Genomic DNA, 25,281 nt, shown 5'->3' with positions numbered 1-25,281 from the left:
AACATACAAAATAGAAGACAATGAAGATTCTAAATGGTTTGAATTAGCTCTCTACCTTATAGCAGAAAACAAACATGAAATAACTGACGCCTTAATACTTTGCAGTTACTGCACTACAAAACTTGACAACAACCAAACTCCTTCACGTGCTATCACAAATAACTTGGAATTATTCACACTACCAAAACCCCTGCAACAGCTCAATTTATATGAGAGCATCATAATTCAAACAGTGCACCCATTTCAATCAATAATACGCCTTCAGCCAAAAACAGCAACATTACCTCCCTCTGAATTGGTTAAAGGCATTTGTGGGAAAGTAGTTAATTTACCATTAGATCTGAAAGAAAATGTGCACACTCTGGGAGTGCAACATCCAATAGAGCAATCTTTAATTGTCTTAGTAATGGTGTACCAAAAAAAGACAAAATAATTTGGCAACAACTCGTAGACTTACATAAAGTTAGAGAAGCCTTGCAATATCTAAAAGACAATAATAAATACTACAAAGAAATAAATATTGAAGAAAACTTAAGGGAAACAACTGAAATAATTCAAGAGTAACCAGAAACGGGTCAATTTGAACTTCTAGATCCTGCTACAGTATCTAATATTTTAAACCATTATACAATTCATCCATTACACTCTAATGACACCATAGAAGATGCACTAGAAATGTACCAAATGCGACAAACCAAAGGATCTCCAATCAGCATACGGGAAAAAAGTATAGAAGCACATGCTTTTCCTCTACTCTTTCCTACTGGCAATGGAGGACGGTACGATGATAGACCCACTCAGATAACAGCATCAGAATAACGCTCGTTACGAATGTATTCTGAAGATCCCAGATTTAGACAAAATGTGGAATACATATTCCACCTACTCTTTGAAAGTGAACTAACAACTCTATGTTAAGGAGTTGCACACATATTGAAATCAGGAACCCACTTTCAAAATATGTCAGCTACACAATTAATACAAAAAGTGCAAGAAAATGATGAGGTTTTACAATCAAGCATTACAAATCTGTTAGCAAACATGCGTGGTACAAAAGAGTACTGGTTTTGACGTCACAGAGATGTACGTTGTATGATAAGAAACCTTGACCCACCCACTTGGTTTGTTACATTAAGTTGTGCAGAATATGCATGGGAAGATTTACATGATTTCCTACGCATATCAAACAAAAACAAAACAAACATAGATATACTAACACCTGGAGAACTTTGCTCTCTAGATCCTGCTAATTTTTCAAGATATTTCCATCATCGTTTCATTGCTATGCTACACTTTATTTGTAATAAAACTGTTCTTCCCCTTGGAGAAGTGCAACACTTCTTTTGGAGAAAAGAATACCAAGCCAGAGGAGTACCACATATCCACATGCTTTTATAGATTTAAGATGCTCCTAAATTTGGTCAAGACAGTGATTCCACTGTTTTACAGTTTATCCAAAAATGTCACTTGTGAAATTCCATCAAAAGCAACAAATAGTGATCTTCATGCACAAATTGTACAATTTCAAAGACACAAATGTGGCAAATATTGTCGTTGCAAATACAAAAACAAAGGGAAATACTACACCAAATGCCGCTTTGGTTTCCCTAGACCAGTTACAGAAACAGGTGAAGTGAACAACTTCATGTCTTCAGTTAGACATAGTGTTAAAGGTAAATCACATAAGAACACGTATTACATAAAAAGAACAGAAGAATCAAAATATATCAATGATTACAATGCAATCATTGCCCTCTTATGGAATGCAAACATAGATGTGCAGTACATTGCAGACAATTCCACTGCAGTTGCACGATATGTTACAGCCAATTTAACAAAAGCAGAAAAAACAGAGCTTCAAGACCTCTCGAATGACCTATCATCAGACAAAACACTATCTCAGAAATTGTACAGCTTAGGCATACAAATGCTCTCTCATAGAGAATGTGGCTCCTATGAAGCTGTAGATCATTTAACCGGTACTGCTTTTTATGGAAAATCTGAAAATATAGCAAGCTAAGTCTTGGTCCTGCTAAATCTAGAAAAAGAGTTCTCAAATCATATGAGGACATAGAAACAATAGCCAAAAATGATCCCAACAGCCAAGTCATTTTGAAAAACAATTTACTAGACACATACTACCCGAACAGGAGTACCACTTTGGAAACCATGTGTCTATACCACATAGCCCAAAACTTTGCATACAAAAATAATATAAAACCCAATGAAAAAAAGGTAGATATAGAGTGACAGATTGTGAAGGCAGCTTAGTGAAACTTACCAAATGAAGCTTAATTAATCATATAAAATTGTCATTAAAAACCCCTCAACAGAAAGAACTATATTACATGTCCCTGCTACAACTTTTTAAACCATGGAAAAAAGAAGAAGAGATACTAGATAACTATGACTCCTATGAAGACGATTTCAAAGCAAATGAAAGCACTATCACCGATGTAAACTTTACGCAGTACAAAACAATGTTGCACAATGAACAGCAAGACCAAGAAGAACTCCAAGCCCAACTAGATAAGGACATTCCGACAGTAGTCAACCGTCTGTAACCGGAAGCCAAGAAGCACTGGGACAGCCACTAATAGCAAATGAGGCAGAATTAGCTATGACAGAAGTAGAAAACACCATGTGTCACTATGAAGAAGACACAGAAGACTTAACTGTACTACAATCAAAACTGAACAAAGAGCAGCGCACCATTTTTCAAGAAGTAACAAAAGAAATTGCACATGGTGTACAACATGAAAATGAAAAATGTATCTGCCAAAATTACAAACGTATACTACTACACGTCAGTGGTGAAGCTGGTTTAGGCAAAACATTCTTAATCAAAATCATCAGCAAGTTCCTTCAACAAATGACAAACAACAAACTGTCAGCTGTTGTAACTGCCCCCACAGGTTTAGCTGCCTACAACATAGGCGGTGTCACTTTACACCGATTACTACTCCTTCCAGTAGAACACCAAAACAAATTAGACTGTTACAAACTTTCTACAGAAGCTGCAATGGAACTACGCAGAGTGTTAAAACAAATGAAAATGCTCCTAATAGATGAAGTGAGCATGGTCTCCAACCTAATGTTGGCTTTGATTCACCTCAGATTGCAAGAAGTACTTAAAAAAAACTATGAAGGGCTCTTTAGGGGAAAACACATTATTGTTTTCGGAGATCTTCTTCAATTGACACCAGTGAAAAGTGAACCAATTTTTAAAACCTTAGGACACAAACTCTGCCGTAAAACTGTTGGCAGCATAGGCAATGTCAACCTTTGGCAACATTTCCAATACAGAGAATTAACAGAAAACATGTGCCAATCTGCAGACCTCACTTACGCCAACATTTTAAAAAGTTTTAGAGTTGGTGTACTATCTCAAGAAGCACAAGCAATATTAAAAACCCGGCACATCCATGCAACACCTACTTTGAAAAAATGACTTGGACACAGAACTATCTGGTCCATTCAAAGTTTCAAATATAACTGGTGTAAGTTGCTACGCAAATGTAGCAATGAATATTCTATTTCAATTGCCACCAATTGTTAACAACATTTACTTACACAGTACAGACCAATTGTGTTTGCAAATGTTAGTCCTTCATAGAAATGCAACAAACAATCCTAACAACACGTATAGTGTTCATGGAATAAGACAATAATTGGACTACTGTGCTGGAATGGTGAAATTCACTATAAGCTCACAAGAAGATCCAGAGGAATTTCTAATGTACTTACAACAAGTACTGCAAAACAAAAACATACCTATAAATAAAATCTTCCAGATTTCATACATGTGGAAACATACATGCACTCTCTGCAACAATGTGACACAGGAACAAATCCCTAATGAGCGCTTCGTGTATGTATCCATACCCAATGGTGAATCCGTTCCATTTCAGCAACTTGTACAAAATGCAAACCATGGTAGATTATGTACTACCTGCAATTCAGATAATCGCTCCACCTTACTAATACAAACACATAGTAAATACGTAATACTAATGCTTCTACGTTACAATGCAGATGGTACCAAAAACAACTGCAAGCTGAGTGGATTTACACATGGTCAAGTATCACTTGGTAAAAAAACCTTCACAACAATAGGTATAATCTACCATGCAGGAGTCACAACCAATGCAGGACACTACGCTGCATATATAAAAATAAATGTGGATGGTTCGAATGTAATGATAGTACCATTACTCTAAAGCACAGCTTACCAGCAAATCTTACAAACGTTTATTTAATCTTCTTAAAACCAAAATTTAATAACTAATGTGTACTTAAACATTAACAAAACTTCAATTAAAAAACTATAAACTGGTAGAATACGCCAACAGGTATCTAACTGCCCCAAGATTCTGTAACAAACAAACAGATAAATGAATACCACTAAATTATAACAAGAAATAGACAGTTAGAATATGCCAACAGGTATCTTACTGCTCCAAAAATCTGCAACAAGCCAACAGATAGAACATTAGCCAGAAACAACAAGTGAACACTGAAAACAAACAAACAAATACACTGTAGCATAACACAAAAAGTTTTTTTTAATCCGACATGGATTTTTTTCCCCACAGACCCAATGATTTGAAAAACAAACAGAGAAACTGAGCAAATTGCACAGTACACTGGTTTGTAAACTACTAAATATGAGGGTCGAAAAAAAGCTGAAATGTCTATTATGCAATGTAATAAGTCTTTATAAGCTACATACACTAACATGCTCTTTTCTTTTATCACAGAAATTGAAAAAGAATATTTACTCCAGTTACCAAACTCATGAAAAAAATATATCCAATCTCAACAAATCAAACAGTAAGTATATTCTCATACAACGCATAAATACTGCTGCATAACAGAACCATTGAAACAAACATCTAACCATACACCACAATACAAAATGTTCAGCTCCATGGATATGTTATATTACAGTGCGTGTTACCACACTCTACAATCTTAATGACATGACGTAGCCAAAACTTCACATACAAACTATACAAATCAAACAGTACAGAATCTGTAGATTTCAAACATTTGATAGATATTTGATTCTATGGGTGTGATCTATGGGTGTGATATGGTGCGTTGGTTGTGGGCAGGGCCTAGAGTCTTGGGTGTATGGCCTACAGCCTACGGTCATGCACCCAAGACTCTAGGCCCTGGCCACAGCCACTGCAGCATATCACACACACAACCACTGCAGCATATCACACCCATGGTGCCTTATAACTTCAGTACTTATAACTTAAGTCTTGGGTGCATGCAACCAAGAGTCTAGGCCCCGCCCACAACCACCTGATAGATATTCGATTCTATGGGTGTGATGTATGGGTGTGATATGCTGCGGTGGTTGTGGCCAGGGCCTAGAGTCTTGGGTGTATGGCCTACGGCCAATGGCCATGCACCCAAGACTCTAGGCCCTGGCCACAACCACCGCAGCATATCACACCCATGGTGGCTTATAACTCCAGCACTTATAACTTCGGTCTTGGGTGCATGGCTTTCAGCCATGCACCCAAGAATATAGGGACTGGCCACAACCACCGCAGCATATCACACCAATAGAATCAACCATTTCAACTGTGGCATATGGTCAATTTTTATGTCTGATGACACCGCGCGTGTCCTTAGAACAGTTTCAACTTGCCTGTGCACAGCACGACGGGAATACTATCCTTAGGACACCCCTCATTTTCACTAATTACGAACATCCCGGACAGCGCGGGCATGGCGAATACATCAGTAGCACCTCCCACCTAAACAAATACAGTATTTCACCCATCTCTTACTCCCCAAACCTCCCCAAGCACTCTTCCACACCAAAACACTCCCCAAAACTGCATTTCGCCTCTGTTCGCCGCCGCGCTGTCGGCAGATCCAAGATGGCGGGCGCATCGGAAAAATCTGATGCACATAACACCTCACTCCAGCCAATCGGCAGACACGTTGCTTGTCCATGGACATGACGCAAGCCGATTAGCCAATCGGTGTCCTGCCCGCGGAGCAAACAGGGAAGTGTGTCCGCAGACATAGATATCACAAATTTTTTAGACCCCCTTTTTGATCATTTTTTAAAAAAACTACTGGACGGATTTTCACCATGCTTTTGGGACCAAGCCGCTGCTCCTGCTGGAAATTTGGTGAAAATCCGTCCAGCGGTTTGGGCTGTAGGCATGCACAAAGTTTTTCCCACATTCAGTCTATGGGAAAGAAAGAAATGTTGGCAACCCCCATATAACTTTTCCCCCCTTGGACCAAACCTCACCTAACTTTGCAAAACAATTCAGAGTGGACCATATACTTTTATTGCAAAGTTTGGTCAGGATTCGTCCAGGGAGAGCGAAGTTATAAGCCACCCAAAAAGTGCTCTTCCTATGGGATTAGCAACTTAACCATAACTACACGCCCACTAGCGTGGCCGTGTAATATAGCAAATATAAAAGTATGTTGTGTTAGTAGCTAAAATTGAAAACATGTTAGTTTCCAAGATTAACAATAATGAATAATATGTCGATTAGTTGAATGGGGCTTTGCTTACTGCAACCTTGTGGCTCATGGGTTGTAGGGCTCTTCTGTAATAGTAATATAATGTAGTATAATGTAATGTAATGGTCATTTGCTTGGCACCTTTCCCCATTACTATGGTCCCAACACGTTATAGATTGAGTGCCCTCAGGGGTGCATGTTTAGGAAGTCATGAGAGAGGTTTTGATGTGTGTGCGGATGTTAGCCAATGAGAAGGAGGTGGGGGTGCCAAGTCCCTGCTAGTAACCCATGTTGTTTTACCGTAACAAAAAGGTAATGGCTGGAAGGTTTTGAATCAATCATAGCAACCCCCCAGACCAATGTTTTTCAGCCTGCTAAGCCATTACAGAAGGGGAAAGACCATATGCAAATCAGGCTTAGCCCCACACCAAAAGGGGCAGTCCAACCTGAACTGCTAGGTCACATCCCTTCTGCAGGAGACCACAAGCGTCCCCAGACATGTTTGGCTTTGTTGTGTGTCATCAGTGAGGAGTAGCTTGGGTCCCTAGGCCCAGCAGACTCGGCACCCATGTCTGGGCATGCCCGTCCCACTCCGGGTGACATAAGAAAAACATAAACGTGATGGCTGGAAGGTTTTGAATTAATCATAACCACTGGCACAGCTCTGGGTAACCCTCCAAACCAACGATTACAGGGGGTGAAAGACCATATGTTAGGCTGGGATGTTGAGAGGAAGTTCAGCAATTACTTTTGAGCAAGATAGATATCATGTGTGCAGCTAGACCATATTTTATTGTGGGATAGTGGTATTCCTATGGCAGAGATGTTGTGTATTGTCTCTAGGTGTGGTGTATGTAGTGGATGCGTGCTGGGAGGTAGTCTGGAGAGAGTGCGAGCAAAGGAGAGTCAATATGTGTGCAATCAGATAGAATTGTATCATGGGGGCTTCTGCATTCTTAAGGCAGAGGTGTTGTGCAATTTGTCTTAGGTTTGTGTATGAGATGGATGGATGCTGAGAAGTATTCAGGATAGTATGTGAGCATAGTTATCTTTATGGGCCTAATTCATGGAATGATTTGCGTGGAAAATATGGGGCTTGCACGCGAAATCCAGCGTAGGTGTCAGTTTGTGTACTCATGGAACACAAAGCGCAGGGCTTACCAGGGACTTGCGAGGAAGCCGCGACGGTCCAACACTTGCGACACCACAAATGCCTTGAGCGAGACTCGTAGCGAAGGGGCGTTGGGTTCTGCGCAGTCACCTAAAAAGAGGTGAGGAAGACGTGGAATGGGGAACAACAAGCAAAATCATGGTTGTAACGATGGATGTAACAAATAAAATCCCTGCAACGCCCATACACGGGCTAAAAACCCATATTCATGGAATTGAACAGGGCTTGCCGGCATGCTGTAAAATACGTGCAAGTCCTGAAACACGTGATAGCTGGCGGATACGTCAACGCGCACAAAAACAAATGCATAAAAAGCCTGCGCGATCAACAAACACGCATATACAGCTATGATGAATGTACCATTTGTCGCAGCAGTGATTGTGGGACACTGCTTGTGGGACACTGCAGGAGGAGGAGTATGGCTAGGGCCCAGAATTTTCTACCTAAGACCAGTTTTTTTGGGATGCCTGATGACCAGGTCTATGGCAGGTATAGGTTTCTACCTCATATCATATTAGACCTGGTCACAGAGTGGGAGGATGACCTTACATCACCCACCATGGGCTCCCAAGCACTGAGCCCCTTTGAAAAGGTTCTGAATGTCCTGCATTTTTTGACCACTTGGTCATTTCAGCGGACAACTGCCATAGTTGGGGGCATATCATGCCCAGAACACCTGCAGAATGGCAGGCTGTGGTCCAGGATTTTTATGGGGTGGCGCACTTCCCCAGAGTGCTTGGTGCCATCGATTTCACCCATGTGGCTCTACGTCCACCTAGGGCGACAGAGCACATATATCGCAATCGCAAGCACTGGCATTCCATCAGCGTGCAGGTTGTATGTGATGCCAAGGGTATCACAGCTTCTGTATATGCAAACTAGCCAGGGTCCACTCATGATAGTTTCATATTCAGAATGTCACCCCTACACCGGGCTCTGGAAGCTGCGAGGCATGGCAACACATGGCTCATTGGTGAGTATAAATGCCCGTGCACATTCATGGATGTCACACACACACAAACACACACCAATGACAAACCTTTTGCCTGTACAGGGGACAGTGCCTACCCTCTGAGCACCTACATGATGACGCCAATACGGAACCCTGCCACACCACCCCAGGTAACATACAGCACAGCCCATATTGCTACTCGGGGCACAGTGGAGCGCAAATTCAGAGTGCTCAAGTCACATTTCTGCTCCCTTGACCACTCTGGTGGTGAGTTGCTATATGCACCACCACTAGTGTGCCTGATCATTGTGGCAGCATGTGTCCTCCACAATGTTGCAACAAAGCGTGGCGTACCGGTGGACATGGTGGTGCACCCGCAACCACATGCACGCAGCTTGCGCATGGCAGGTCAAAGGGCACATGGTGAGGCGGCCCGTACCCAGCTTGTGGCTACATTTTTCACCTACAATCCAACCCCTGTGAGTGCACACAGCCCTGGCACATTCCAGGTGCTATTCAATGATGACAAAGGGCCAATCATCTGTTCCCTCCAAACCACCCTGAGAATGTGTCCTTGGAAGTGCAACATTGTGTGCATCCCTTAGAACTAAAACTAATTTCATTTTGTGTTTCCAAAAGAAACACAAAGAAGAGGGACTATGCCACTACCACCATGCCAAACTAGAGATTCAATCGCCTGTGTGTCACATAAACTGTCCCATATGTCATGTTAAATAATCACCAGACTGTGCTATGGTATGTAATGTCAAAGGATACAGATACATGGCCAATACATTATACAGGTGTCCCAATGTACTCAACGATGCAAGGAACAAGTACAAAAATAACATCCGCTCATACAGATCCATAATATTCTGGACAGGAACAGTAATTGCATCCTATACTACACTATCAACAGTGCATGTAACAGTGAATCTGTCGGACAGTGATTCATCATATTTTCACAAGTGCATCAATATGCCATCATGCAGGGACCGAGGACAGGGTGGAACAGACAGACACTATACCTGCATGGTGCAATCGGAAGGAACAAGTGCACAGATGTTCAGAGGGGTGTGGTATTCGGAGGGTGGTAACAAGTTCAGGGATGGTTCAAGTGCAACCTGTCAGTGGATGCTTGGTTAATTGCAGAGAGATGCAACTCTCTGTGGTCATTCCCCAACTGCATTGATGATGACACTAGTCCACGTCACAGAGGCAACTGCCCCACAATTTGCTGGGGTTGACAGGGGGGTGTGAGACCTTGAGGCACATCAAGCAGACAGTCATCAAGCAGCCAGGACAAAAGGAATGGCGAGAGTGAGAGAGCAGATGGATTGCTTAGCAGGGAAGAGGGAGATAATTCAAATGAATTGATTGTATATTTGTATCGCACCTATACACAATGTGTTTCAAAGTGCATTCAAGGTGGGAGGGAACATGGGAGAATACAGTAGCATTCTTGCAAGTCCTTTAAACAATTCTGAAAGTGAAAAAAATAACTATCTTAATCAGCCTGGCAACATTTCAGATAGTGCAAGTGCAAGGAACAATAAGGGAGGCTGGGGGGTATGAAAAATGAGACAAAACAAGCGGTTACATTACTATGCCTAATGACAATTGATGTAGTGCTGGAATATTAACAAGAGGAGGGGGGGTTGGTATGGCCTGGGAGAGGAGGAGTAAGACAAAACAAGCAACCAACGTACTAGGCCAGACAAACCTTCAGAGTAGTGCTGGAGGGGAGGGGTAGGAGAAGAACAAAGGAGGGGGGACACAGACAGGCAACTATCACACAAGTCAGGAGACAGGTATGAATAGCAAAGTGCTAGAGAACAGATAGGGGGAGAAAAGGGGGGGTACCAACACACCATCAAGGGAGACCAGAGAGGTCTGCGGGTTCAAACAACCATCACGGGGGCAGGGTGGGTGAGGGACACACACACAGCCATCACGGGGGACAAACAGCTGACCATGATACACACTCACAACCAACCATTCAAGGTGGACACACAGTCAGAAATCACAGTTATCACAATCAGTAAACGGTGTCCCCAGCAGTCCATTAGATTAACAAGACCATAACCATCATTGGTGACACACAGTCAGAAAGCACAGTTATCACAATCAGTAAACGGTGTCCCCAGCAGTCCATTAGATTAACAAGACCATAACCATCATTGGCCTCACCCCTGGGTGAGTAAAACAACCATTGAGCAATAGTTACAGAGGTAAAGGTTAGTGAAGCCAGAGTGAACACACACAGTGCCCCGTTCCCATGCAAACACCACCGAAGTGGCAGCAAATGCCATGCACTCACCGGTCCGTGGAACTCACCTGTCTTGCATACGATGCACACCATCGGGGTGACGTTCTACCTAAATGGAATGCAATGCAGAGTAACAGCACAAAATACATGTACATACATGATCACAGTTGACACCAAAAAGAAAATATGCATACAATACAGAGTGCAGGATCGACACAGGGTGACACAGGGTGAATGGCCATTGACATTGATATGTACACGAGTACAGTGTACCACACCAGAGAGAGGGAGAGAGAGAGTGGCACAGAGAGTGAATAACAAGGAAATGACAGATCAAGGAGTCCATGGTCTGGTTTACCGATCTACAATGACCTGCTGCACAGCACAGTTGGTGCGCCCATTGAGGTATCCACATAGGTAACTTACACAGTGACATGACCTCCAATCAAATTACCACAACGCCATGTGAGCATGCAAAGGACATATAAGAGAACCGACACATGCAGCAAAGATGTCCAACAATGAAGCATGCCCAACTTGCAAGACAGTGCAAATGCTTACCAAATAACTGTATCTGAATGTTGTAAATCCCACATGACCTTCACCAGCATGTGTGTTTCATAATTTGTTAAAGGAACAACATTCTTTGGTGGAGGGCATGAGGAGTGTGGACTTCTATTGGTGCAGGATGTCTTAGCCGGGACAGCAGTCATCACCAAATCAGGGATTACTGGAACAACATGGGCAAACATATTAAAACACCCATTGTGCAGTATAATTGACACAGCACACGTGCCATGGAAAAACAAAGCTATGATTACCTGCACATGCTCTCCAGTGCACCCCCATGCAAACATGCTAGATGACTGAACCTATACCACTGCTCATGTATAGTCCCTGAGGAGTTAATTACTCACCTCAAGGGCAATCAATGCAAAACATAACAAAGACCACAACCAGGAAAGAGCAAAACAAAATATGACATGCCAACATCTGGCCAGGAGGGGGTGGAAAAAAAGAAAAAGAATGTCCATCTTAGACCAGGGGGAGTTTACCCAGGAGGGGGGAGGGGCAGGGTGCACGTCAACACCCACATGTGTGGATGTTGGAAAAATTGATTCCCTTCACGGGTACATGGACTGCATGGCTATCATGGATTGGGAGGCCTGTCATTGCTGCTGTCACCTTCCAGTGTAGAATGCGAAGGTGGTAGTGATAAGGGAGGTTGACCATGTAAGTCCCTGGCCTGGTCCTCCATGGCAGCAGCCAGACGGGACCCATATGAATGCATCTGGAACAAGAAGCCTCAGAGGTCCGCATGCAACACCTCACAGGATGAACATAGTTCCTCCGAGATGGTATAAGTCAACAGTTGCATCTGCTGTTCGTACTGTGTACTGCGGGCTGCCTCTAGCACTTCCATTGAAGCTCTGAGGGCCAGAAAGCTCTTACCTCAGGGATATCCTGTGGGCTTGACCCTCTACAAGCAGGGATGCCTGCAGAGACCTCAGTTCGGCCCATCAGCTCCTGCTGGCCTCCATGTGCAGCCTGTGTGAGCAGCATGTGGACTGCAATGCCTGCAGCTGGTGCTCTACCTGTGTTTGTTGGGAGAGCATGCAATTTTCCACCCCATCCAAGCCCTAAGCCAACATCTCATAGGAAGCACCCGGTTGCTGTGCAACACTATACATGTACTGCTCCCACACTGTCACCCCAACCGCAACACGTCCACCACATGTGCGTGCCCCACGCCTGCCGGACTCAAGGGAGCATGGCCCTTGATGTGAAGCCGCTGTCTGTGGCTGCAGGACTGCATCCCTCCCTTGGTCATCCGTCCCAGGACCGGAAGCCAATAGAGTGAAGCGTGGCCTTGCAACCATAACCACCACAGACGGATGTGGCAACACTGACTGGCCCTGTGTGGGGACGTGAACCCCTGCAGACGCACAGGCTACATCAGCATCTTCACTTGAAGCACTCACCTCCGACAGCATAGAGGAATGGACATCCGGTTCACCACCAGAGCTACTGGTATCATTGGAGGTGGACTCATACTGATTCATGCCCTGGATGGACTGGCAGACTTGCCACCACATCCTATGTCCCTGGCCATGTAAGCACTGCAGATATTGCCAAACAGACATGTGTGATGTCCCAAGTGTGTGAGGTGGACAGAGTAATGACATGTGCTGGGAGATAGGGGACTGTGACACACAAGAGGGACAGGCCAAGAGGGACAGGCCAATGCACCCATGGGGGGGGGTGTTGATTGTGGCAGGACAACAGGGATGATTCCAGACACATTTCTTACAAGGAGGACAGTGCCATAGCTGCAGCAGGGATTTGCACAGTGTAGTGAAATGCTATGTCACTCATGGCATGATGTCCCGCCCGCTCACAGTGTTCATGGAAGGTATGTGTCGCATGAAACCACCTATGGACATGTGTGGATGGAATTTCTACTAAATGCAGTGCATGATGTATATCACATGCTTCAGACACAAGCACTTGACTGGCATAGCTGAGTCACTAACATCACTGATGTATATAGCCAGATGCCATGTTGTGTTGGCATGCTGGAAAGGTGTTTTAGTATCTGACATTTGTGGATGGCTACAATCCCAAAGCCATGTTCAACCGGTGTGCAGCACACGTGTTGTATGGACTCTGCAGTACACTAAGCATGAGCCAGTAGACCATGACATGGTTCACCCATGGCAGTCATACAAATGCAGGCAGAAGTGCCACACAATCATACCAATTCATTCAATCTACATACACATATTCAGCATGCACATGCTTCATCATTCACCAGACATTTCCTCGTAATTTGGCAGTCCTCTCACGCCTTGCACCTGATCCACATGAATCAACTTGCTCATGGCCTCTTCATGTGGAGTGAGCTCCTCCTCCTGTGGTGACCCACCTCTAGTCACCAGAGCAGAGGCGAAGTTGACACCCAGCTTGTGTTTGGTTTGACGGTGGAGGTCATTCCACTGCTTCATGACCTCACGAGCGGTGCTCCTCTTATTGCCCAAGGTATGGATGCCATCCGTGACTCTATGCCAGTGGACCATATGATGAGTAGGCATATGTGTGCTCCCTGCCTGCGTGAGCATTTCACAGTGGTTTGCGTGCATGTCGTCTACTAGGAAATTGATTTATTCATCATTGAAGCTCCTCTTCCTTGATGTGGCTGTCTCTTTTGCCGTGCTTTGGGATTGAGCCTTTCCCTGTTCTGCAAGCTTCTGCCTCTTGGAAGGTGGTGCAGACCCTGTGTGGCTGCGACCACTCAGGGCATTAGGGGCTGGACCACTAGTGGCCTGGGCCATGCCATCACCCACTGATGTTGGGTCAGTCCCTGGCCCTGCAGGTCCCTCAACATGGGAGCTGAGTCCAGGGCCTTTAAGTTTACGTCCCTTCCCCTTGGACACAAGGCCAACAGCTGCCCCTGCGTGCTCATGTACCTGGGGGGGGACGATGACAACGGATACTGCTGTTGCTCTCTGACCCTGGTTGTTGGGGACAGGAGCTGCCCCTGTAGGTGCCTCAACCTGGGTGCTTGGGGGAGCAGATGACCATACAGATCCCTGACCCAGGCTGCTGGGGTCAGTTGTTTTGCAGTGATTTCCCTTCCCCTTGGACACACGCCATCCGCTGCCCCTGCGTGTCCGTGTTCCTGGGGGACGATGACAACAGATACTGCTGTTGCTTCCTGACCCTGGTTGTTGGGGACAGGAGCTACCCCTGCAGCTCCCTGACCATGGATGGTGGGGAGAGCAGCATCACCTGCAGCTCCCTGACATTGTTGGGTGTGGTGCACAGCTCTCTCAGCATCTCCCCGACCCTGGCCACGCCAGCCACCTCTGCCACCTTTCCCTCTTGGGGCCTTCCCAACCATGGTACAGATGGATTTGTACAATGGGAGGCCCAACAAGAAATTGTCCTGGGCAATAGGAGTGAGGGGGCAGGGTACGTGATGTAAAACATCCTATTGTGGTCCAGCAAGGCTCAATATTACCCCTGGTGAAAATATTAATGGGGTGCGTAACGCACAGGCACCCCAAATATCATAGATGCGTGTACGCAACCCCTCGGTAGCTCCTGTGAAAGGAAAAAAGCATTACACAATAAACTGTGGCACCCAGCAACACGGAAAATGCGTACATGAAGCCCACAAAGGCCACTGTGATGTTAACAATGGGGGTACCCGATACACAGGGGCAGCCAGAGTATGAATAATGCATACTCAAGTCACCATTAGCCTCTGAAAATACAAAAGTTGATGCATGTATGCACGGAGGCAAATCCCCCACCAAAAGAAAATGGGTACGCGATGCCTGAAGGGAATAATTCTGTATCAAATATAACAGCGTACGACTGTGGTTCGTAACCTCCGCCTTCACGCCCACTACTTGTGATGTGTGTCACGTGGGGTTCCACTTAGGTGCGCAGAGTATACGCTTGCAGTCTGTAATGTACGTTTATTCCCATCACGAGACAAGGGCCTTTACTGTGCTGGCGGCAACTGTGGTTGCGCGACGCACACCAAGGTACCTCCTGCCCACACTGCTCCTTGTCTTGCCTCTTCTGGCCCTGCTTTGCTCCATTCACCACTACAGTGCTGCTGCATGCTCGGGTCTGCAACCTGCACTGTCTTCTTGTGCCAGCTGCCACACTTTTGTCTGCAATCCTGTGTTGGCCCTGCACCCACCTTTACTGTACTTCCATGGACTTCCAGCTCTGTAAAGACCACTGTTGCTCCACAACACTCATCCAGGACCCAGGAAACCCATACCTGCCTCAGGGGTCCAATGTCTGTCCCATCTGCGTCACCCCCATATCAAAGCAGAGGGCACCCAACTTCACCAACATCCAAGTTGGGAATCATGGTGGATCGGGTCCTGGACACCTATGATGCCCTCTACAACCCAGGGATGCAGCTGGGGAGCGATGCAATGCTGAGGATCTGGGATGAGATCATGACTGCCATCAACGCGAAGGGGGTGGCAGTCCGCACCAGGGGCCGGGTGAGGAAATGTTTGGATGATCTCAAGACCCGCAGCCATACCAAGGTGTTGGCAGCCCCCAGGACCGAACCCACCATGGAGGTGCACCATGCAAGCTGCCACTGCTTGCACTGGACACAGCTGCAGGTACTTGAGAGGTTCTACCTGGAACTTCACTCGCAGTAGTTGGCCTTGAAGAGACGTCTGGATGACGCTGGTGAGTACCCATGTGGGATTATGCCCTACGGCGTATGTGTGGCATGCATGTTTGTGAGTTGCAACTGATTGGCATCTTATGCCAATGGTAGACATGTGTTGTGTATGGCATTGTATTGCAGCAATTGCATGTCGACTGGTGGATGGTGCAGCAATGGCTTGTTGTTGGTCACATGCAGGGTGTGTGCGTGGTGTAATTGCCTGGATATGGCAGATGTGGACTGGATGGGTTGTGGCCATGTGAGTTACATGCATGATGTTCAAGTCTATGTTTGATAGGACTGGCAGTGCATGCATGCAGGCACATGTGCTGGATGTGACACAGGTGCTCAAATGCCTGCATGTGTGCATTGTGTGTGACTCAGTTCAGGGATGTGACATGATGACTGACTTGCCATGTTTATTTATTGTATGCCAAACATCCATTGGCAACCATGACTAATGTTAATGTTTTCTCTCCTATGTTTGTACAGTTGTTGCAGCTCATGGACAGGGCGGAGGCGTCGTTGGGGAGCATTATGGCAGGGACAAGACCGCCAGGCGTAAGCTCACTCCCCAAACAGGCCGACTTGAGTCCACCTCCTCTGAAGGTGAGTCGGCTGGGGGTGTGCATGGTCCATCGGGCGCAGTTGCTGGGGGTATGTCCTAGGAGGTTGCTGTGGAAGGTGACTTCTCAGTTGCTGTGGGCCAAGGTGCAGGAATGGAGGGGCCATCCAGGGAGGAAGGCTCTCTGGAGTCATCCAGGGAGATGGAGGTGGCGATGGAGGAGGTGGATGATGAATGCCAGCACACAGGTTTGGGTAGAGACATCCAGGAGGGGATTCGGGCTGCACCCCTGGAACAGGGAAAGGAGGATGTGCAGTGCACTGTGGAGTGCACTGACCAACCTCCTGTCCCTGATCCATCTGATGCAGCACAGATCAAGGCCCCCCTTTGGGGCCATGATGGTCAACCCAAAGCTTTCACATGACCTGCTGGCTGGGATTGCAAGGCGGGTGAGCGTGATCCATGATGATGTGAGGGTCATTTGTGAGGGACTCTCAGATCATCACAGATCAATGAGCAACTCCCTGTCCCAGCTGGCATGTGCACTGCTCTCGTGTGGTCTGTGTGCACTGGCACATTCAGCTTCCCACTCCTTCGCTGCCACGTCTGTGCCCCAGTCGTCCTCCGGGGGGCCTTCCTTGCAGGTTCTCATCACAGCCCACTCTACTCCTGTTGTGCCCACTGCGCCCTGTCTGGTGGTTGGAACATCCCTGCCTGAGGCAGATGTCGAAGGGAGTACAGTGGAGGTGGTTGCTGTGCCTGACCAGGCTCCTATACAGGACCGGGCATCAGTGGGGCAACTGGCACAGTAGGACAGTTCTGGCACCGTACCCCCCATCAACCAACATCAAGACGGCGGCGGTGCATGCGCAGGGCATGCTGGAACAGGCATCTCCAGTAAGGCAGCTGTTATGCCCACTCTTCCCAGGTCCAATTTCCATCGAGGAAGCAAGCCGCACACAGGTCAACGTTAACCAGGCAGGAGGAGCGCTGCCGCTATAGGGACATGGTGTGTGTTCAGGTGGAAATGTTGATGCTGCTGGTTGCATAGAGGGAGCGGTCTTGGGTGGCACAAGTTTCCAGGGCAGAGGCGGTGAGGAGGAGGGCACAGAGGTGGGTCCAGATCCAGGAAGAGGCTTGCAGGGATGCATGGGTGCTGGAGTGGAGGAGGAGGGACAGCCTGCAAGCCATCCCGGACCAGGCAATGGCCCGCCTCCAAGAGGAAGGGGAGGAATGTGAGTCAGCCCTGGATAACCTATGGGATGAACAAAGAGCCTGTTGCCTTTGAACATAGTTTTTTAGATATAAATTTCTGTTGATATTGTTTAGTATTTGGAGCTTTTGGACATTACTCCATTTGTTGTACATAGTTTTTTGGTGTGTGGTTTACAGATCCCGTTTTCCAGGTGTAAATGTAATTTTTTAAATTATTTTATTGTATATATTTTATTACACATGGACATTTTTATATTTATTATTTTTACATGTACAGGTTTTAATTTAATTTGCAGTAAGTATGCAGCTAATACAACTGTTTTATATATATATATTTCTATCAAACTATTGTTTGTCATAGTTATTTTAGCAGTTCGCCGGTTTTGTAGTCCATTTAGAAGCCCTGATTCTGACCATTGTTAAGTCATGTGTTTGTTTCCTTACATGCATGTGTAATGTTTGGTGTTCAGTTGGAGGGTGAGTATACACATGTGGCTGACCGGTGGTGGTGTATGAAGTGGGAGTTTGGGTGTGCACGATCAAATGGCATTTCCTTTCACATGTGCAGCATCACTGTGTATTAGCCCTAACTGTGTTTCTGAGGGAGGTGGGTGGGGTGACTGTGGGAGTGTTGTATGTGCAGGATATTGGCACATGATTTGCTTGATGCTGTGTAACACACATGTAGTGTGTTTGTGCAGGTAACATTATCTCTGGTGTTAGTCAACCTCCTGCACTGGCATTCAATATTGGCATTTCTTTGTATTTACACATCGGCTGACCAATGCAGCTGTCTTGGTGCGTGGCACACTGTCTGATTGCCATGTCCTTCACACTGGGAGAAACAGTGATGTGTTTATTAGTTAATCAAGTCTAGAAATAGCAGCTCATTGAGGCTCAGGTTGTGAGACGTCTGGCCACTGTTTGTTCATGTACCACACATTGAGGCTGGTTTTTATTCTGTCATTGTAGGACTATTTGTACCTGGTGATTGTTCACATGACATTGTCACACAGCCAGCAGGGCCTCACTTTAACATTAACTTGTTACATGTGTATGTTGGGAGATTGTTGGGCACAGCAATTGTGTTTGAGCAGCTGCCACACTCATGGATGTGGCCCAGGTGTATGCATTTATTTTGGTTTGCAGGATACATGTTCCAGTGTCTATTCAGGGTGCTGTCAGAACACGGCAGTCAGGGTGCATGACACGCCATCGATGGACTGATTATGTGTCACAAGGTCAGCGTACAGCATGCAGTTGATGTCCTGTCTGGAGGGGGCTTCCTGCAGGGTGGGGTCACAGGTTATGGGGGTAGGGATATCCCATGTGGAGGGAGCTGACAGCAGGGTCGGGTCACAGTGATGGGGCTGGGGTATCCCATGTGGAAGGGGCTGCCTGCAAGGTGGGGTCATGGGTGATAGAGCTGGGTGTATCCCATGTGAAAGGGGCTAAATGCAGGGTGGGGTCAAAGGTGATGTCGCTGGGGCTGGGGTATCCCATGTGAAGGGGGCTGCCTGCAGGGCAGGGTCATGGGTGACTGGGGCAGGGGTGTCCCATGTGGAAGGGGCTGCCTGAAGGGTGGGGTCATGGGTGATGGGGACAGGGGTATCCAATGTGGAAGGGGTTGCCTGCAGGGTGGGGCCATGGGTGACGGGATGGGGGTATCCCATGTGGAAGGGGCTGCCTGCAGGGTGTGGTCATGGGTGATGGGGGTGGGGGTATCCCCTATGCAGGGTGCTGCCTGCAGGGTGGGGTCACGGGTGATGTCGGCTAGGGCTGGGGTATCCCATGTGGAGGGGCTGCCTGCAGGGTGGAGTCATGGGTGATGGGGTAGGGGTATCCCATGTGAAGGTGGCTGCATGCAGGGTGGGGTCACGGGAGATCGGGGCAGGGGTATCCCATGTAGAAGGGGCTGCCTGCAGGGTGGAGTCATGGGTGATGGGGTAGGGGTATCCCATGTGAAGGTGGCTGCATGCAGGGTGGGGTCACGAGTGATGGGGCGGGTGCAGAGGTATCCCATGTGGATGGGGCTGCATGCCACAGATTCCGAGGTGTTTGGGCACCATTTGGCTGGTAGTGGGCCAGGCCTTGCGTGGGAGGGCACACATTTTCTAGGGGGGGCATTTATGCTGGGGTGCAGCTGGGGATCACAGGGTGATTTCACATGTTTAAGCTGGGGTGCGGCCGGGGATCGTGAGGTGTTTTCGCACGATTACGCTGGATGTGGTCAGGGATTGCGAGGTGTTTTCGCATGTTTATGCTGGAGTGCGGTCAGGGATCGCAGGGTATTTTCTCACGATTACACTGGGGTGCAGGCGGGGATTGTGAGGGGTTTTCACGCTTTTACGCTGGGGTGTGACCGGGGATCAGAGGGTGTTTTCATGCATTTACGATTGGGTGTGGATGGGGATCGTGGGGTGTTTTCACACGATTATGCTGGGTGCGGCTAGGGATTGCAAGGTTTTTACGCGCAATTACGCTGGGGTGTTGAGGGGGATCATGGGGTGTTTTTGCACGATTACGCTGGTGTGCGGCCGGGGATCATGGGGTGCTTTCACATGATTTCACTAGGGGGGCTGTATGCTGGCCCAGGGATGACGCGGAGGATTGAGCCATGTTAGGTATTTCACTTGCTTTTGCCTGTGTGTGGGGGCATGTTGGGGCGTTACTTGCGCAGCTTTCTGTTACTTGCACCACAGCTACTGATGCCTCGGGAAATGCATGAATACTTGTGGCGCACAAAGACTCCTTCTCGCCACACGGTTCTCCTCCAGATTTTATGAATCGAGCCCTATGTGTGAAGCTAGACCAAATTTTATCATGGGGGATACTGCATTCTCATAGCAGAGGTGTGGAGCAATGTGCCTTATGTTAGTCTATGTGGTGTATGGGTGCTGAGAGGTATTCGGGAGTGTATGCGAGAGCAGGAGAAATATTTATGTAGCTAGACCACATTTTATCGTGGGGGTAGCTGCATTCTCATGACAGGGGTGTTGTGCAAAGTGTCTTATAGTCTTAAGTGTAGTACACTGGTTAGCCTACCAATAAGGATAAGTGCAGTACGTTGGCCACACTCAGAAAAAAAAAGAAGTTTGTCTGGTTTGCAATACATTGACTATCCTTAGAAACACATTTGACATATTACCTTGACATATTACCTTGGCTTAGTTCAAGACATTGGCTATCCTTACTTTGGTTATCGTCCATATTGTGAGAGTGCAGAGGTGGGCAACTGACACACAGGTGGCATGCTTTTGCCTATAGACTTTTAATAATGAGGAAATAAAAGAGAAAACCCTGTGTGACCCTAATTCTAAGAGGGGTTTCCCTGCATCAAACAATACTAAGGAATCTGTCAGGATGTCTGTCTGAAACAAAATAGTTCCCTGTCCTGTGTCCTGTGTCCAAAAACACATTTGTGACCCTTACGCTAGAAACTTAACTAAGAAAAAGAGATGGTCTAGAATAATGGCTCCATTCTTCTGGACGACAGCCAAAGTTCAATTGCACAGGATGCATAAACAAAATGTTCTCAGACATTTTAAATCGAAGTTTAAAAAAGGATTTCTTGGGTTTGGTTTTCCAGCAAGGAACTCTGAACAAAGAATCTCGTATCTCCACAGGGTTAGGGGGAGGACTCCCTGCCCCTTTCGCTCTTGGCCTGTTTGTCAATGTACACTGTACCAAGAGAATGACTCCCTTCTGTTGACTCTTTGTACCCTGTCCACCAACACCAGATGATATATCTGCCTTCCCCTGGTTTCTCTCCAGATGCTCATCGTGCCAAAGGACTGACTCCCTTTCTCGTGGTTCTTTTTACAATGTTCAATAACAACAGAGGATATTTCTCCCTTCCTCTGGTCTCTTTCCAGCTCTTCACAGTGCCAAGAGAATGTCTCATTTCTCTTGGCTATTTAAATAATATTCTACAACACCAGAGGGTATCTCTCTCTTTGACTGGTTGATTTCCAGCTTTTCGGTGCCAAAAGAATAACTTCCTTTATCTTAGTTCTTTTTACGATGTTCAACAACACCAGAGGATATTTCTCCCTTCCTCTGGATTCTCGCTAGCTTTTCACAGTTCCAAGAGAATGACTCCCTTGTCATTGACCTTTATACAATGTTGACAACACCATAGGGTATTTCTCTCTCCCACTGATTTCTTTCCAGTGTTTCAAAGTGTCAAGAGAATGACTCCCAGTGATTTCAGTAACTAAAGTAAATCCCAGAAAGAAATAGAGTATCCACCACCTGAAGGGTTATGCTGGCCACGTAACTGTGGAGATTCCCAGGTGCCATGCTCTTTTTCATAGTCATTAATATAGTGTAATGAAACCAATCTTTAATTTTTAAAACCGAATTTCTGTTTTCATTTTCGCGCATATTTTGCAAAAACGCCTCTCACTAAAAACTCTATAAGTCCTTCAATTTTATAGCTAGAAACGAAATTTCAACTCTCACTGATACCTAAGACCCTTAGCTACATCCGCATGGTGGAACAGTGTATTTGACCCATTTTTATCAAAATGAACATAGTGTAGTTTTACCGCGAATTGACATTTTAACAAAAGTTTACACATTTTTTTTACCATTCAAAGTGTTTCTTCAAATCCCATCCTGATCTAAAGTGTGTACTGTTGTTTATATTGTACCTCATGTGTGTTAGGACCTGTTAAGTGTTGCTTTCCTAAGAATTTGTATCCATTTAAGCATTTTTGTACCTTTTGCATTGTGTCACAAAGCCATTTTTCACCTGTCATTTTAAAAGTGTCAAATTCCCAAAATGGTTTTCTCTCTTGTTTGGGGAGGGAAGATTGCATTTAAACTCTAGACATTGGGCCTCATTACGAGCATGGAGGTAATGAAAAAAGGAAGGCGGAATGGTATTACCAGCATCGTTAACAGTCCGGGCCATTATGAGCGACAACCCGGCAATACCGCCCATACCATTCTCACCGGCATGCGCACGTACGCGCGCCGCTTCGCGGTGGAAATACCGGGATGCTGCTAACAGGAGGACATCACAAGTTACTCGGGCATGCACTTACCGGCATCCCGAAGGCGGTAATTAGTGCCAGCACGACGGCGGCAATACAGGCATCGCAGACCACCCGTAAATAGCATCCTGCAGTGTAGGCAACTGCCACAGGTGCACACAATCACCACAGGTGGAGTCAATGGAGCCTGTCCTAGTACAAAAGGAGCACACCCACACACCACACCCCTTCCTACCCCAAAATGATCCCAGTAGCTGCTGCAATCATGGGGCTGGAGGACATGTCTGTACTGCTAGAACAGCAACAACAAAAACAACAACTACAACAACAGGCAGCACAGAGGAGACGCAGGATGAGAAGGAGGGTGAGACAGGCCCAGCAAGTCCCACCAGTTCAGCCAGTGGTACTACCTAGGCAGCCACCAATCCCTCGCATCAAATCCAGTCCATTCAATCTAACCCCTGAGCAGATCCACACCCTGTACCAGTTGGACCGGGACACCATCACCATCATAGTGGACATGATACACAACAACATCGTCAGCCTGATAGAAATCCGCACTGCCATCCCCCCTCTACTAAAGGTGGTGCCTGTGCTCCACTTCCTGGCCACAGGCACCTACCAGCACACAGTGGGGCAGGTGCATGGCATATCACAACCACTCCTTTCTCGCATGCTGACCCAAATGCTTGATGCCCTCCTGAAGCTTGCAAGCATCCACATTTCCCTACCATGGACTGGCCAGGAGTTTGCTGACACCAAAGTCCCATGCACTGGCAGGCATGCCCAATTGCGTCGGTGCCCTCAACTACACCCATGTAGAATTGGTGGCCCCTCATGGCAATGAGGCAGTGTACCGCAATCACAAGCAATACCACTCCATCAATGTGCAGATGATCTGTGACTCCAGCAAGACCATCACACATTGTTGTGCCCAATATCCTGGATCTACATATGATGCCATGGTATTGCGTAACTCCACGCTACCCCGCTACATGGAGCAACATGCTGGATGACGTGCCTGGCTGCTTGGTAAGTTGCCTGACTGGGCCATGGCAGTGCACTGGAGTTGTGGGGTGGGGGATGCATACTCCACCTGGGTGGGATTGCGGGGGGGATGCATACTCCACCTGGTTGGCTTTGGGGGGATGCATAATCCACCTGGGTGGGATTGGGGGGATACATACTCCACCTGGGTGGGATTGGGTGGTGAGTGGACAAAGCACTCACAGCTAAACACTGTTGTCCTGAACATCCCAACCTGAACATGACATATCAATGCCATACATAAGACCTATGCCGCACATCAATGACAGCATGCCAGATGCACAAGCAGGCCACCATGGGTATGTCAAGCGATGGATGACTAAACATGATTACACCTGTGGCAATGCCGCTAGTGTGAATAGATACAGAGTAGCATACACTGCAAATATGGGTGGCAAGACATCGTTCCGCATCCACAGTACATCTGCATCAGCATGCAAGTGAACACCCTGCATCATCTGTACAACGCAATCCACACCAGAAGACCATAGTGCAGTACACAATGCATCAAATTAACCTGTGTGCATACATCCAGGGACATGTGCATGTCAAAACCAAATAGCTGCAGCCATGGCCGTTTACCCTAAAGGTGTCAGCTTAGATATTGACTCACACATACCTCTTTGTGCTCCCATGCAGGTGATGGTAGCTATCCCTTGAAGCTGTGGCTACTTACCCCTGTACGGAACCCGCATAACAGGCACGAAGAGGAGTACAATCGGGTTCATATCCATACCCGTGTTGTGATTGAGCAGACCTTTGGCCTGTTGAAGGCACGGTTCCACTTCCTAAGCAGGTCTGGTGGAGCACTCCTTTATGGGCCTGAGAAGGTGGCAAAGATCACCATGGTCTGTGTCATGCTGCACAACATGTGCATCTGGAGAAACATACCACTGACACCTGACATTGACATGCATGCACCGGATGAGGATGATGAGGATGAATTTGGAGGAGAAGCAGCACCCCTGGCAGTTCGTGATGCACAAAATGGCTGTGCTGTACGCCAATCACTGATTGACAATTACTTCTGAACCACAGGGAAGTTGATGGTTATGTGTCAGTACTACACTGAGCACTGGGACCGTGTGGACATGGACACAGGGTGTGTGGGGAGTTGGGCACTGTGTGCTGTCATGAATAAAATGAACACACACAAAATGAACAATGTCCAGTCATGAAATGATTTTGAACACAATGGGTGTATTAAGAAAAATAACAATATAGTGCTTCCTCTCTCCACCACTCACACACCCTGCCCCCTCCCCCCAAAACACCCAAACACCCCATACCCACCCCCAAACATCCCATACCCACCCGAAACACCCCATACCCCCAATAAACAACCCATAACC

Source organism: Ambystoma mexicanum, chromosome 7q (genome assembly GCF_040938575.1).
Source record: "Ambystoma mexicanum isolate Mex_15411 chromosome 7q, UKY_AmexF1_1, whole genome shotgun sequence".
Taxonomy (NCBI): domain Eukaryota; kingdom Metazoa; phylum Chordata; class Amphibia; order Caudata; family Ambystomatidae; genus Ambystoma; species Ambystoma mexicanum.
This window is presented reverse-complemented; position numbering follows the sequence as displayed.